General features: G+C 42.8%; 1 pseudogene; it reads right to left on the bottom strand.

The window, feature by feature from the left end:
- Positions 1 to 12,090: 12,090 nt before the first annotated feature.
- Positions 12,091 to 13,283, bottom strand: LOC101179129 (annotated as a pseudogene).
- Between the last annotated feature and the right edge of the window lie 580 nt (positions 13,284 to 13,863).

Genomic DNA, 13,863 nt, shown 5'->3' on the forward strand with positions numbered 1-13,863 from the left:
AGAAACCTCATCGTTACAGGCCTGGTACTGTGGCAATCCGTGAAATCAGACGTTATCAGAAGTCCACTGAACTTCTGATTCGCAAACTTCGCTTTCAGTGTCTGGTGCAAGAAATTGCTCAGGACTTGAAAACAGACGCTTCCAGAGTGCTGCTATCGGTGCATTGCAGGAGGCAAGTGAGGCCTATCTGGTTGGCCTTTTTGAAGACAGCAACCTGTGTGCTATCCATGCCAAACGTGTAACGATTATGCCAAAAGACATCCACCTAGCACGCCGCATACATGGAAAACGTGCTTAAGAATCCACTATAATGGGAAACATTTCACTCTCAAAAAGAAAAAAATTCTCTTCTTCCTGTTATTGGTGGTTCTGAAGGTTAGATATTTTTTTCCATGGGGTCAAAAGATACCGAAGTATATGATTGCAAGTGGAAAAATACCGGATAGAAATCAGGTAATGGCAGTTTTTCAATTTTCATTTGTGTGTAAATTTTTAATATAAATGTGGAGATGTAAAGTATTAATGCAAGTCAAAATGTTTCAGTGAACAGGTTTCAGCAGTTCAACTTTATAATAATTATAAATAAACCCATTAAATTTTTCTAGACAATGCCAGCATTAGCATTTTTTTAAAAAACAAGTAAATTTCTCATTGACAGCAACCAAATGGTGTTTGTAGCATTTTTATCATACAGTAGATTCCATCCATTCACTGTGTTTTTCTAACTGAGTTGTCCTACATGCAAGTACATGTTTGTTTGTTTTTTGTTTGTTTGTTTGTTTTTTTTTGGAGATGGAGTCTTACTCTGTCGCCCAGTGGCAAGATCTTGGCTCACTGTAACCTCCACCTCCCAGGTTCAAGCGATTCTCCTGCCTCAGCCTCCCGAGCAGCTGGGACTAAATAAAGGCTTGTGCCACCATGCTGGCTAATTTTTTGTATTTTTAGTATAGATGGGGTTTCACCATGTTAGCCAGGATGGCATCCATCTCCTGACCATGTGATCCACCCACCTCAGCCTCCCAGAGTGCTGGGATTACAGGCCTGAGTCACTGCACCCAGGCAAGTACATGTTTTTAATGTTGTCTGTCTGCTGTGCTTTTCCTGTAAGTATGCTATTAAAATATACTAAACTATAAAAAAAAGAAACTTACTCAAAACCACAAAACTACATGGAAACTGAACAACCTTCTCCTGAATGACTACTGGGTAAATAACAAAATTAAGGCAGAAATAAATTCTTTGAAACCAATGAGAACAAAGACACAACATACCAGAATCTCTGGGACACAGCTAAAGCAGTGTTTAAAGGGAAATTTATAGCACTAAAAGCCCACAGGAGAAAGCAGGAAAGATCAACACCCTAACACCACAATTAAAAGAACTAGAGAGGCAAGAGCAAACAAATTCGAAAGCTAGCAGAAGACAAGAAATAACTAAAATCAGAGCAGAACTGAAGGAGATAGAGACAGAAAAAGCCCTTCAAAAAATCAATGAATCCATGGCCGGGTACAGTGGCTCACACCTGTAATCCCAGCACTTTGGGAGGCCAAGGCGGGTGGATCACAAGGTCAGGAGATCAAGACCATCCTGGCTAACACGGTGAAACCCCGTCTCTACTAAAAATACAAAAAAAATTAGCCAGGTGTGATGGCGGGCGCCTGTAGTCCCAGCTACTCAGGAGGCTGAGGCAGGAGAATGGCATGAACCCGGGAGGCAGAGCTTGCAGTGAGCCGAGATCGTGCCACTGCACTCCAGCCTGGGCGACAGAGCGAGACGCCGTCTCAAAAAAAAAAAAAAAAAAAAAAAACCAATGAATCCAGGAGCTGGTTTTTTTGCAAAGATCAACAAAAAAGGTCAACCGCTAGCCAAACTTATAAAGAAGGAAAGAGAGAAGAATCAAATAGAGACAATAAAAAATGATAAAGGGGATATCACCACTGATCCCACAGAAATACAAACTACCATCAGAGACTACTATAAACACCCCTATGCAAATAAACTAGAAAATCTAGAAGAAATTGATAAATTCCTGGACACATACATCCTCCCAAGACTAAACCAGGAAGAAGTCAAATCCCTGAATAGACCAATAACAAGTTCTGAAATTGAAGCAGTAATTAATAGCCTACCAACCAAAAAAAGTCCAGGACTAGATAGATTCACAGCCGAATTCTACCAGAGGTACAAAAAGGAACTGGTACCATTCCTTCTGAAACTATTCCAAACAACAGAAAAAGAGGGACTGCTCTCTAACTCATTTTATGAGGCCAGCATCATCCTGATACCAAAGCCTGGCAGAAACACAACAAAAAAAGAAAACTTGAAGCCAATATCCCTGATGAACATCAATGCCAAAATCCTCAATAAAATACTGGCAAACCAAATCCAGCAGCACATCAAAAAGCTTATCCACCACGATCAAGTCGGCCTCATCCCTGGGATGCAAGGCTGGTTCAACATATGCAAATCAATAAACATAATCCATCACATAAACAGAACCAATGACAAAAACCACATGATTATCTCAATAGATGCAGAAAAGGCCTTTGATAAAATTCAACACCCCTTCATGCTAAAAACACTCAATAAACTAGGTATTGATGGAACATATTTCAAAATAATAAGAGCTATTTATGACAGACCCACAGCCAGTATCATACTGAATGGGCAAAAGCTGGACTCATTCCCTTTGAAAACCGACACAAGACAAAGATGCCCTCTCTCACCACTCCTATTCAACATAGTGTTGGAAGTTCTGGCCAGGGCAATCAGGCAACAGAAAAAAATAAAGGGTATTCAAATAGAAAGAGACAAAGTCAAATTGTCTCTGTTTGCTGATGACATGATTGTATATTTATAAAACCCCAAAAACTTGTCTCAGCCCAAAATCTCCTTAAGCTGATAAGCAACTTCAGCAAAGTCTCAGGATACAAAAATCAACATGCAAAAATCACAAGCATTCCTATACACCAATAACAAACAAACAGAGAGCCAAATCACGAGTGAACTTCCATTTACAATTGCTACAAAGAGAATAAAATACCTAGAAATACAAGTTACAAGGGATGCGAAGGACCTCTTCAAGGAGAACTACAAACCACTACTCAAGGAAATAAGAGAGAACACAAACAAATGGAAAAACATTCCATGCTCATGGATAGGAAGAATCAATATCATGAAAATGGCCATAATGCCCAAAGCAATTTATAGATTCAATGCTATTCCCATCAAGCTACCATTGGCTCTCTTCACAGAATTGGAAAAGACTACTTTGAACTTCAAAAAGGGGGCCCACATAGCTAAGACAATCCTAAGCAAAAAGAACAAAGCTGGAAGCATCACACTACCTAACTTCAAACTATACTACAAGGCTACAGTAACCAAAACAGCATGGTACTGGTACCAAAGCAGATATATAAACCAATGGAACAGAGCAGAGGCCTCAGAAATAACACCACACATCTACAACCATCTGATCTTTGACAAACCTGACCAAAAAAGCAATGGAGAAAGGACTCCCTATTTAATAAATGGTGTTGGGAAAACTGGCTAGCCATATGCAGAAAACTGAAACTGGACCCCTTCCTTAAACCTTACACAAAAATTAACTCAAGATGGATTAAAAATTTAAACATAAGACCTAAAACCATAAAACCCCTAGAAGAAAACCTAGGCAATACCACTGAAGACATAGGCATGGGCAAAGACTTCATGAGTAAAACACCAGAAGCAATGGCAACAAAAGCAAAAATTGACATATGGGATCTAACTAAACTAAAGAACTTCTGCACAGCAAAAGAAACTATCATCAGAGTGAAGAGGCAACCTACAGAATGGGAGAAAATTTCTGCAATCTATCCACCTGACAAAGGGCTAATATCCAGAATCTACAAGGAACTTAAACAAATTTACAAAAAAAAAACAACCCAATCAAAAAGTTGGCAAAGGATATAAACAGACACTCCTCAAAAGAAGACATTATGCAGCCAACAAACGTATGGAAAAAAGGTCATGCCAGGCGCGGTGGCTCACGCTTGTAATCCCAGCACTTTGGGAGGCTGAAGCTGGCAGATCACGAGGTCAGAAGATCGAGACCATCCTGGCTAACATGGTGAAACCCCGTCTCTACTAAAAACACAAAAAAATTAGCTGGGCGTGGTGGCGGGCACCTGTAGTCCCAGCTACTCGGGAGGCTGAGGCAGGAGAATGGCGTGAACCTGGGAGACAGAGCTTGCAGTGAGCCAAGATCACGCCACTGCACTCCAGCCTGGGCGACAGAGCGAGACTTTGTCTCAAAAAAAAAGAAAAAAGCTCATCATTACTGGTCATTAGAGAAATGCAAATTAAAACCATAATGAGATACCATCTCACGCCAGTTAGAATGGAGATCATTAAAAAGTCAGGAAACAACAGATGCTGGAGAGGATGTAGAGAAATAGGAACACTTTTACACTGTTGGTGGGGGTGTAAATTAGTTAAACTATTGCGGAAGACAGTGCGATGATCCCTCAAGGATCTAGAACCAGAAATACCATTTGACCCAGCAATCCCATTACTGAGTATATACCCAAAGGATTACAAATCATTCTACTATAAAGACACATGCACACGTATGTTTATTGCAGCACTATTTACAACAGCAAAGACTTGGAACCAACCCAAATGTCCATCAGTGATAGACTGGATAAAGAAAATGTGGCACATATACACCATACTATGCAGCCATAAAAAAGAATGAGTTCATATCCTTTGCAGGGACATGGATGAAGCTGGAAACCATCATTCTGAGCAAACTAACACAGGAACAGAAAACCAAACACCGCATGTTCTTACTCATAAGTGAGAGTTGACAATGAGAACGCATGGACACAGGGAGGGGAACATCACACATCGGGGCCTGTCAGGGGGTGGGGGCAACGGGATGGATAGCATTAGGAGAAATATCTAATGTAGATGATGGGTTGATGGATGCTGCAAACCACCATGGCACATGTACACCTATGTAACAAACCTGCACATTCTGCACATGTATCCCAGAACTTAAAGCATAATAAAAATAAAAATAAATAAACCTACGACTTAATAGTAAAATAAGTAACGCTTCCCAGAAAATAAAACACAATGGCTGTAAAAAATAGAAAAAATAAAGCCGACACAGTGGCTCATGCCTATAATCCCAGCACTTTGGGAGGCTGAGGCAGGCAGATCACCTCAGGTCGGGAGTTCGAGACCAGCCTGACCAACATGGAGAAACCCCGTCTCTACTAAAAATACAAAATTAGCCAGGCATGGTGGTGCATGCCTGTAATCCCAGTTACTCGGGAGGCTGAGGCAGGAGAATCGCTTGAACCCAGAAGGCAGAGGTTGCAGTGAGCCGAGATAACGCCACTGCACTCCAGGTTGGGCGACAGAGCGAGACTCCATCTCAAAATAAAAAAATATATAAATATAAATATATATATATATACATATATATATATAGAGAGAGAGAGAGAGAGAAAATAAAAATAAAAATAATAAATAAAAATTGGCCGGGAATGGTGGCTCACACCTGTAATCCCAGCACTTTGGGAGGCCAAGGCAGGCGGATCACCTGAGGTCAGGAGTTGGAGACCAGCCTGGCCAACATGGTAAAACCCCGTCTCTACTAAAAATATAAAAATTAGCCAGGAATGGTGGTGGTTGCCTGTAATCCCAACTACTCAGGAGGCTGAGGCAGGAGAATTGCTTGGATCCAGAAGACAGAGGTTGCAATGAGCTGACAGGGTGCCATTGCACTCCAGCCTAGGTGACAGAGTGAGACTCCATCTCAAAAAAAAAAAAAAAAAAAAAAAAAAAAAAAATTACCTGTGTGTAGTGGCTCACACCTTCAGTCCAGCTACTCAAGAGGCTAAGATGGGAGGATCACCTGAGCCTGGGGAGGTTGAGGCTGCAGTGAGCAGTGATCCTGCCACTGCACTCCAGCCTAGGCAACAGAGCAAGACCCTGTCTCAAAACAACAACAACAACAATTTTTAGAAGATGAGTGCTAGGCTGGGTGTGGTGGCTAACACCTGTAATCCTAACACTTTTGGAGACTGAGGCGGGTGGGTCACTTGAGGCCAGGAGTTTGAGACCAGCCTGGCCAATATGGCAAAATCCCATCTCTACCACAATTAGGAAAATTAGCCAGGTGTAGCGGCACATACCTGTAATCCCCACTACTTGACTGAGGCTGAGGCATGAGAATCACTTGGGCCCAAGAGGCAGAGGTTGCAGGGAGCCAAGACTGCACCACTGCACTAGCCTGGGTGACAGAGAGAGACCTTATCTCAAAAAAAAAAATGAGTCCCAACTGAAAATGTTTGAATGGCCTAAAGCTAATGATCTTTAACCATCTGGGCAGGAGAGGAAAACAAAATAAATATGTTTGTCTTGGGCTTAAAAATTGAAATGCCCTCTCTCAATGGATCGGGGGGAAAAAAGATTAGGTCGCTGTAACTCTTCCCCATTCATTAAAAATCATCAAAAGTAAAAATATGAGGAAGAGAACATTAGACATCTCCTAAAAGTCTCTTAAGGAAACAAGGAAAGCTGACTGAAATAATTTCCTATCAACATTAAATGTATTGTTGCCTTCAAGTTTTCTGAGTCCAGGAGATGACAACCACATAATATTAAACAGCCCTGCTATGAACTGAATTGTGTCCCCTCAAAATCCATGTGTTGAGGCCCTAACCCCCAGTGTGATCCCATTTGGAGATGGTGATTTGGAGATATAATCAGGTTTACATGGGGCAAGGAGTGTAGGTCCTCATGATGGGAGAGATGCCCTTATAAGAAGCAACAGAGATTTTCCCCTTTTTCTCCTTCTCAACCATGTGAGAACATAGAGAGAAAGTGTCCATTTGTAAGTCAGTGAAAGGGCTCTCACCAGGAACCAAATCTGCCAACACCTCGATCTTGGACTTCTTAGCGTCCAGAACTGTGAGAAATAAATGTCTGTTGTTTATACTACTCAGTCTATGACATTTTGTTATAGCAGCCCAAACTCAGACAAGCCCCCTGCTTCTCTCTCTTACACACACACACACACACACACACACACACACACACACACTCTCTCTCTCTCTCTCTCTCTCTTTCTCTCTCTCATACATACACGTGTCAAATTTTCCAAGAATTGTTTAGCTGGAGCAGTAGGGTGTATGACACTCTATAAGGTTAGACAGGTTGGTGAAGTTTGTCCTTGGATGATCTGTGGAATAGTACGAATACCATTAGCAACAGCCCAGTAGGAACATAGCAACAAGCTGACATCTAGAAATGATGCTAAGAAAAACAAAAACTCAAAGTACCTATGTAACCGGCTTATATAGGAGCCAACAAAAGCAGCTTCTGGAAGCTATCCTTGCCAAGAGGAGCTACTTTTGCCCTGACATTTGCCTTAGGGACCAGCGGAAAGAAAAAAGAAAAGATACAGATTACAACTCCAAAAAGAAAAATTAAAAGCCAAAACAGGAACTAACTGTAACTCTTTAAGGAAGAAGAAAAATTCATATTATCTTTCTCCACTACCGGGGCCACACTGAGAATTAAAGGAGCCCCCCAAGAAATTGTATTGGTTAGCATTCTAGGGAAGGGGTGGCTGAGAAGCCAAGCAGGGCCACTAGAAACTATGAGCACAGAGCTTGTGGAGGCCTGAAAGACAGTGCCAGGTCTCTCAGGCACCTATTTCTGCGGTCTCTCAGGCACCTATTTCTGCGGTCTCTCAGGCACCTATTTCTGCTCTTCCCTTAACAAAGTAACAAAGACAGAGGGAAGCCCAAATGCTTCACTTATGGAAAAAGAAGAAGGAAAGGATCTAACAATATTCTCTCCCCTTTTTAAAACTTCTGCTAAGAATGTACAGGAACGGGCCAGGCGTGGTGGCTCATGCCTGTAATCCTAGCACTTTGGGAGGCCGAGGCAGGTGGATTGCCTGAGCTCTGGAGTTCGAGACCAGTCTGGGCAACACGGTGAAACCCCATCTCTACTAAAACACGAAAAATTAGCTGGGCTTGGTGGTGTGCACCTGTAGTCCCAGCTACTTGGGAAGCTGAGACAGGAGAATCGCTTGAACCTGGGAGGCAGAGGTTGCAGTGAGCCGAGATTAAGCCACTGCACTCCAGCCTGGGCAACAGAGTGAGACTCCATCTCAAAAAAAAAAAAAAAAAAAGAATGTACAGAAACGTCAGCTCCAGTTTCTCTAGCTCAGCTATAGTAGGATTGTCTGCTAAAGTAGGTAATGTATTGGGTTCAATAGTGTCCACCCAGTCTGGCACAGTGGCAGGTGCCTGCAGTCCCACCTATCAGGAGGCTTAGACAGGAGGATGGCTTGAGCCCAGGAGTTCAAGGCTGCAGTGCACCATGGTCATGCCACTGTAGTCCAGACTGGGCAACATAGTAAGACGCACCTCTAAAATAATAATGACAATAATAGTGTCCCCCCCAAAATTCATGTCCATCATGAATCTCAGAATGTAACCTTGTTTGGAAGTAGGATTTTTGCAGATGTAATTAGTTAAGATGACATCATGCTGGAGTAGGGTGGTCCATAAGCCAGTGACTGGTGTCCTTTTAAGAAGACCCTGTAAAGACACAGAGACACAGAGACGCATGGGGAGAATGCTTTGTGAAGACAATGGCAGAGATAGGAGTGATGCATCTATAAGCCAAGGAACTCCAAGAATTGCCTGCAACCACCAGGAGCTAGAAGAGAGGCATGGAACAGATCCTTTTTCAAAGCCCCCAGGAGGAACCACCCCTGCCAACATCTTGACTTCAGACTTCTAATCTCCAAAACTGTGAGACAATAAATTTCTGTTACTTTAAGCTGCTGAGCTTGTGGTAATTTCTTACGGCAGTCCAAAGAAAGTAATGCAAGCCAGGCAAGGTAGCTCATGCCTGTAATCCCAGCACTTTGGGAGGCCCAGGAGAATGGACCACCTGAGGTCGGGAGTTCGAGACCAGCATGAACAACATGGCAAAACCCCGTCTCTACTAAAGGGGAGGTTGTGGTAAGCTGAGATCATGCCATTGCACTCGAGCCTAGGCAACAAGAGTGAAACTCTGTCTCAAGAAAAAGTTACATCAACAATCCCATATTTGGCCGGGGCAGCGGCTCACACCTATAATCCCAGCACTTTGACAGGCTAAGGCAGGCAGATCATCTGAGGTCAGGAGTTTGAGACCAGCGTGGCCAATATGGTGAAACCCCATCTCTACTAAAAACACAAAAATAACCAGGTGTGTTGGCAAGCACCTGTAATCCCAGCTACTCAGGAGGCTGAAGCAGGAGAATCGCTTGAACCCAGGAGGTAGAGGTTGCAGTGAGCCAAGATCACGCCACTACACTCCAGCCTGAGCAACAGAGCAAGACTGTCTCAAAAAAAAAAAAAATTTCATATGTATCATAAATTGCAAAGTAAATCTTTGCCAGTGCTTTTACTTCTTTCCAGACTCTTCTGGGCCACTGAAATTCTCTTTGCTATGTGCTTTTTAAGCTTCCTGATAAGAGGGTTTTATTTTTTAACAGTCCCTATCCCGACACACACTTAGCTTTCACAGTGAAAAACTAAATCTCTCTGTTTTGATCAATCCAGCTTCAGTTATTAATACAACTAGATGATCTGACAAAGACAGCAGGAGAGAAAAAAGTTTCAACCCATTTTCTAGGGACACTCAATTGATCCCTGAGTTATTTTGTGTTTAAAATGGCATCGATGAAGTTATCTTTGACCAAGATTTTCCTCCTCTTTTCTCCGGAGAGGTCAAACATAAAATCTGGTCTAGAAAATCAATATGGAGGAGAAACCAGAACCATTAAAATTCACTTAACAAAGTCAAAAGTACACAGGAGTCGTTCATCCAAAATATGTGTGACTCTAGTTTCTGCTCTCCAGGAGTTAATCGGGGCCTGTGCCTCGAATCTAGTTTTACAGTGAAATTCCCTGGGGTCCTTTTAAAAATACGGATTTCTAAGTTTTACTCTTAAAGGTTTTTGTTCAGGAGGTTTTTCTGTAGATGCCAGGAATCTGAATTTTGTTTTCAGTGCATGCCATGACATGATATTCATGACACATGGAAAAATTTAAAAAGCAAGTAGGGGGGAAATATGTATATTGTGGGCCAGGCCTGGTGGCTCATGCCTGTAATCCCAGCACTTTGAGAGGCTGAAGTGGGCGGATCACGAGGTCAGGAGATTGAGACCATCCTGGCCAACATGGTGAAACTCCGTCTCTACTAAAAATACAAAAAAACTAGCTTGGTGTGGTGGCTCGTGCCTATAATCCCAGCTATTTGGGAGGCTGAGGCAGGAGAATCACTTGAACCTGGGAGGCGGAGATTGCCGTGAGCCGAGATCGGGCCACTGCACTCCAGCCTGGGCGACAGGGCAAGACTCTGCCTCAAAAAAAAAAAAAAAATATACACACACACACACACACACACACACACACGAATATTTAAAGTAACTTTATAATAGTCCACACCAGAAGTTAATCCAATCTCCATCTATATTTGGGTAGAAAAATAAATATTAGTTACTTTGGATGACAATATTTACTGAAAACATACCTCGTATCACCTTCTGGGCTGCTGCATATATTCAGATAATTTTAACCGAATTGTGGTTAAAAGGTGTTTTCATATGTAAAAGTTCATGGAGCACTTAAGGTTGGTACACTTTATTGTGTATATTATATGACAATAAAAAATTTAAAAATGAACCAAAAAATATGATCGTGTGTGTGTGTGTACCCTATTCTGGACTCTTTCGTGTTCCTTAGTAAAACTGGAGCCTGCCAGCTTGTAACAAGAGAGCAGTAGCAAGAGGATTCTCCCTGACCACATCCAGTTCTTACCTCTAGGTGGAATTAGAGGACCAGCTACAACCCAAACCCTCCCTGGGCACATCCAGAGTCTATATCAAGCTTTCCTTCCTACCTAGCCTCACCATCCTGCCACTGGTGATCAAGAGAAGAAAAGCAGAAAGAGTGGGAAGCAGTCACTAATTCCAGCACTGGCCCAGGTACAAATGTTTACCCAGAAAACAAAAGCTTTAAAGGATCCCATAGAGTCACTGCTTATATTAATTATGTTATACAATAGAGTAATTTCAACCACCTCTCATCTGTCTCTACTCTAGGCCTGATAATACCCCTCTCGGGGAATGTCTGACCTAAAAGTGTAGAGTGGAGGCAAAAAGTAAGGAAGATGCACTCCTTTAATGCTTCCGTTATATGTTCCCTATACTCAATCTATCAAAGGTCACATTCCTTTATTACTGGAACAGGAGGGTTCTACACATAGCACAGTCTTCCCAATACTTGTTTCTGCTTTCTCCCAGTCTTTTGTAATTTTTTTGAGATGAGGTCTCACTGTGTTGCCCAGGCTGGAGTGCAGTGGCATGATCTCAGCTCACTATAACCTCCACCTTCCAGGCTCAAGCCATTTTCCAGCCTCAGCCTCCCAAGTAGCTGGAACCACAGGCAACGCACCAACATGCCCAGCTAATTTTTGTATTTTTGGTAGAGACGGGTTTTCACCATGTTGCTCAGGCTTGTCTTAAACTCCTGAGCTCAAACAATTCACCACACCCAGCTATCTTTTGTAGTTTTTAACAGACATGTTCTTTTTTCTGTTTCGAAGATTGTCTTCTTTTTTTTTTTTTAGTAATAAAACTAATTCTGGCCAGTTGAGGTGGCTCACCCCTGTAATCCCATCACTTTGGGAGGCCAAAGCAGGAAGATCACTTGAGTCCAGGAGTTCAAGACCAGACTAGGCAACACACTGAGACCCTGTCTCTACAAAAAAATTTAAAAATTAAAAACATTAGCCAGGCATGGTGGCATGATCCTATAGTCCCAGCTATTCAAGAGGCTGAGGTGAGAGGATCACTTAAGCCTGGGAAGTCGAGGCTGCAGTGAGCTGTGATTACACCACTACACTCCAGCATGAGTGACCCTGTCTCCAAAAAATAAATAAATAAAACTAATTTTAATTGCACTTGTGTTTTATATGTCAAGTATTATATCTTTAAGCCTACTAAATTTCTGATTTAAAAATTTATTAAACAGTATCAAAAGCATAGTCATATTTGTTAAGTTTCATATTGATAATTACTGGTTTTGAATTCATGTAAACATCTGCAATTGGCCAGTGTAAACAAAGACGATAGACGATGGTAAGGGACCTTAATTAAACAGCCATCACTGCAATCCCATACTATTCCTTTCACTTTACCTACTCTGCAGCTTTCAAACCAGGACAACCGATCATTGTGCTTCGACATAGGCAGGGTTTTTTTTGTTGTTGTTGTTGTTGTTTTTGAGTCAGTGTCTCGCTCTGTCACCCAGGCTGCAGTGCAGTGGTACGACTCTGCTCTCTGCAGCCTCTGCCTCCTGGGTTCAAGCGATTCCCCTGGCTCAGCCTTCTGAGTAGATGGGATTACAGGCGCCTGCCACCACGCTCAGCTAATTTTTGTATTTTTAGTAGAGAAAGGGGTTTCACCACGTTGGCCGGGCTGGTCTTGAACTCCTGACCTCAGGTGATCCTCCAACCTCAGCCTCCCAAAGTGCTGGGATTACAGGCGTGAGCCACCACACTCGGCCCAATGTAGGCAGGTTTCTTATTTGAAATGGTCCATGTAGTATAACATATTGTGGATGCTTCTTCCTTCCTAACCCATGTGGGTTTCCATTGATATTTGTTCCTATAAGCTGCAATGTTTCTTCCAAGAGATCCGATAATGGCACGGCACTAATTTCCAAAAGCCTAGGATCCTCAGGATGCTTTAGTACCAGATCAATTGCAAATTCATAATTAACCACAGAGGAATGCCAGTAATGCTATTTGTTATTTTTCTCTACTGGTGCCCAACCAGGAATGTGTCCATGTTTCATCATGGACCAGATTCCTATTTAATTTTTCTGTTTCCTTTGCTGCTAGCCAGCACTCTGGAGTAGCTTTGAAGTACCCATCAACATTTCAAGAAAATTATTTGAAGTTTTCTTTTGGATGTAGAAAATTTTAAAATCTTTTAACAGGTTGTTTGTTAGGTTTTCTATCTAACCAAACCGAAAGGTATCTCTGTAAGTAGCAACGTAACAACATGTTCCGTCCACTTTTTCTGTTGGAATTGCACTGTATATACCTCCATCTAATGCCTCATGACTTACAGTTTTTGTTGCCAAAACTTTAAATGGCTGATTCTGCCTTTCGGTGGAGGGCTCCTTTTTCACCTCCCTAGAAACACACGGCATTTTCCGCTACACGGAGCCCAGGCGCCTCGCGGTGGGCCCAGCAGACGGTGCTAGAGGAGAGCGCGTTTGTGGGCAGCGCCAAGCACAGGCGGGAAGCAAGCCCTGCGCAAGAAAGCCCGGGGCTCAGGCCGCTCGCACCACGCACCCAGCGACAGCTGCAGCCCGCGCCCCCAAAACCTTACCTCCGATTTTTTTTTTTTCTTTCTAGACTTCCTCCTTCAGGATTATGATGAATGAAGGGAGAAGAATATGGAAATAGAGGCCGGGCGCGGTGGCTTCCGCCTGTAATCCCAGCACGTTGGGAGGCCGAGGCGGGTGGATCACTTGAGGCCAGCAGTTTGAAACCAGCCTGGCCAACACGGTGAAACCCCGTCTCCACTAAAAACACAAAAATTAGCCAGGTGTGGTGGCTGTGCCTGTAGTCCCAGCTACTCAGGAGGCTGAAGCAGGAGAATCGCTTGAACCTGGGAGGCAGAGGTTACAGTGAGCTGAGATCGCGCCACTGCACTCCAGCCAGGGCAACAGAGTGAGACTCCATCTCAAAAAGAAAAAAAAAAAAAGAATAAAAAAAGAATATGGG

This window comes from Nomascus leucogenys, chromosome 21 (assembly GCF_006542625.1).
Source record: "Nomascus leucogenys isolate Asia chromosome 21, Asia_NLE_v1, whole genome shotgun sequence".
In the NCBI taxonomy this organism is placed as follows: Eukaryota; Metazoa; Chordata; class Mammalia; order Primates; family Hylobatidae; genus Nomascus; species Nomascus leucogenys.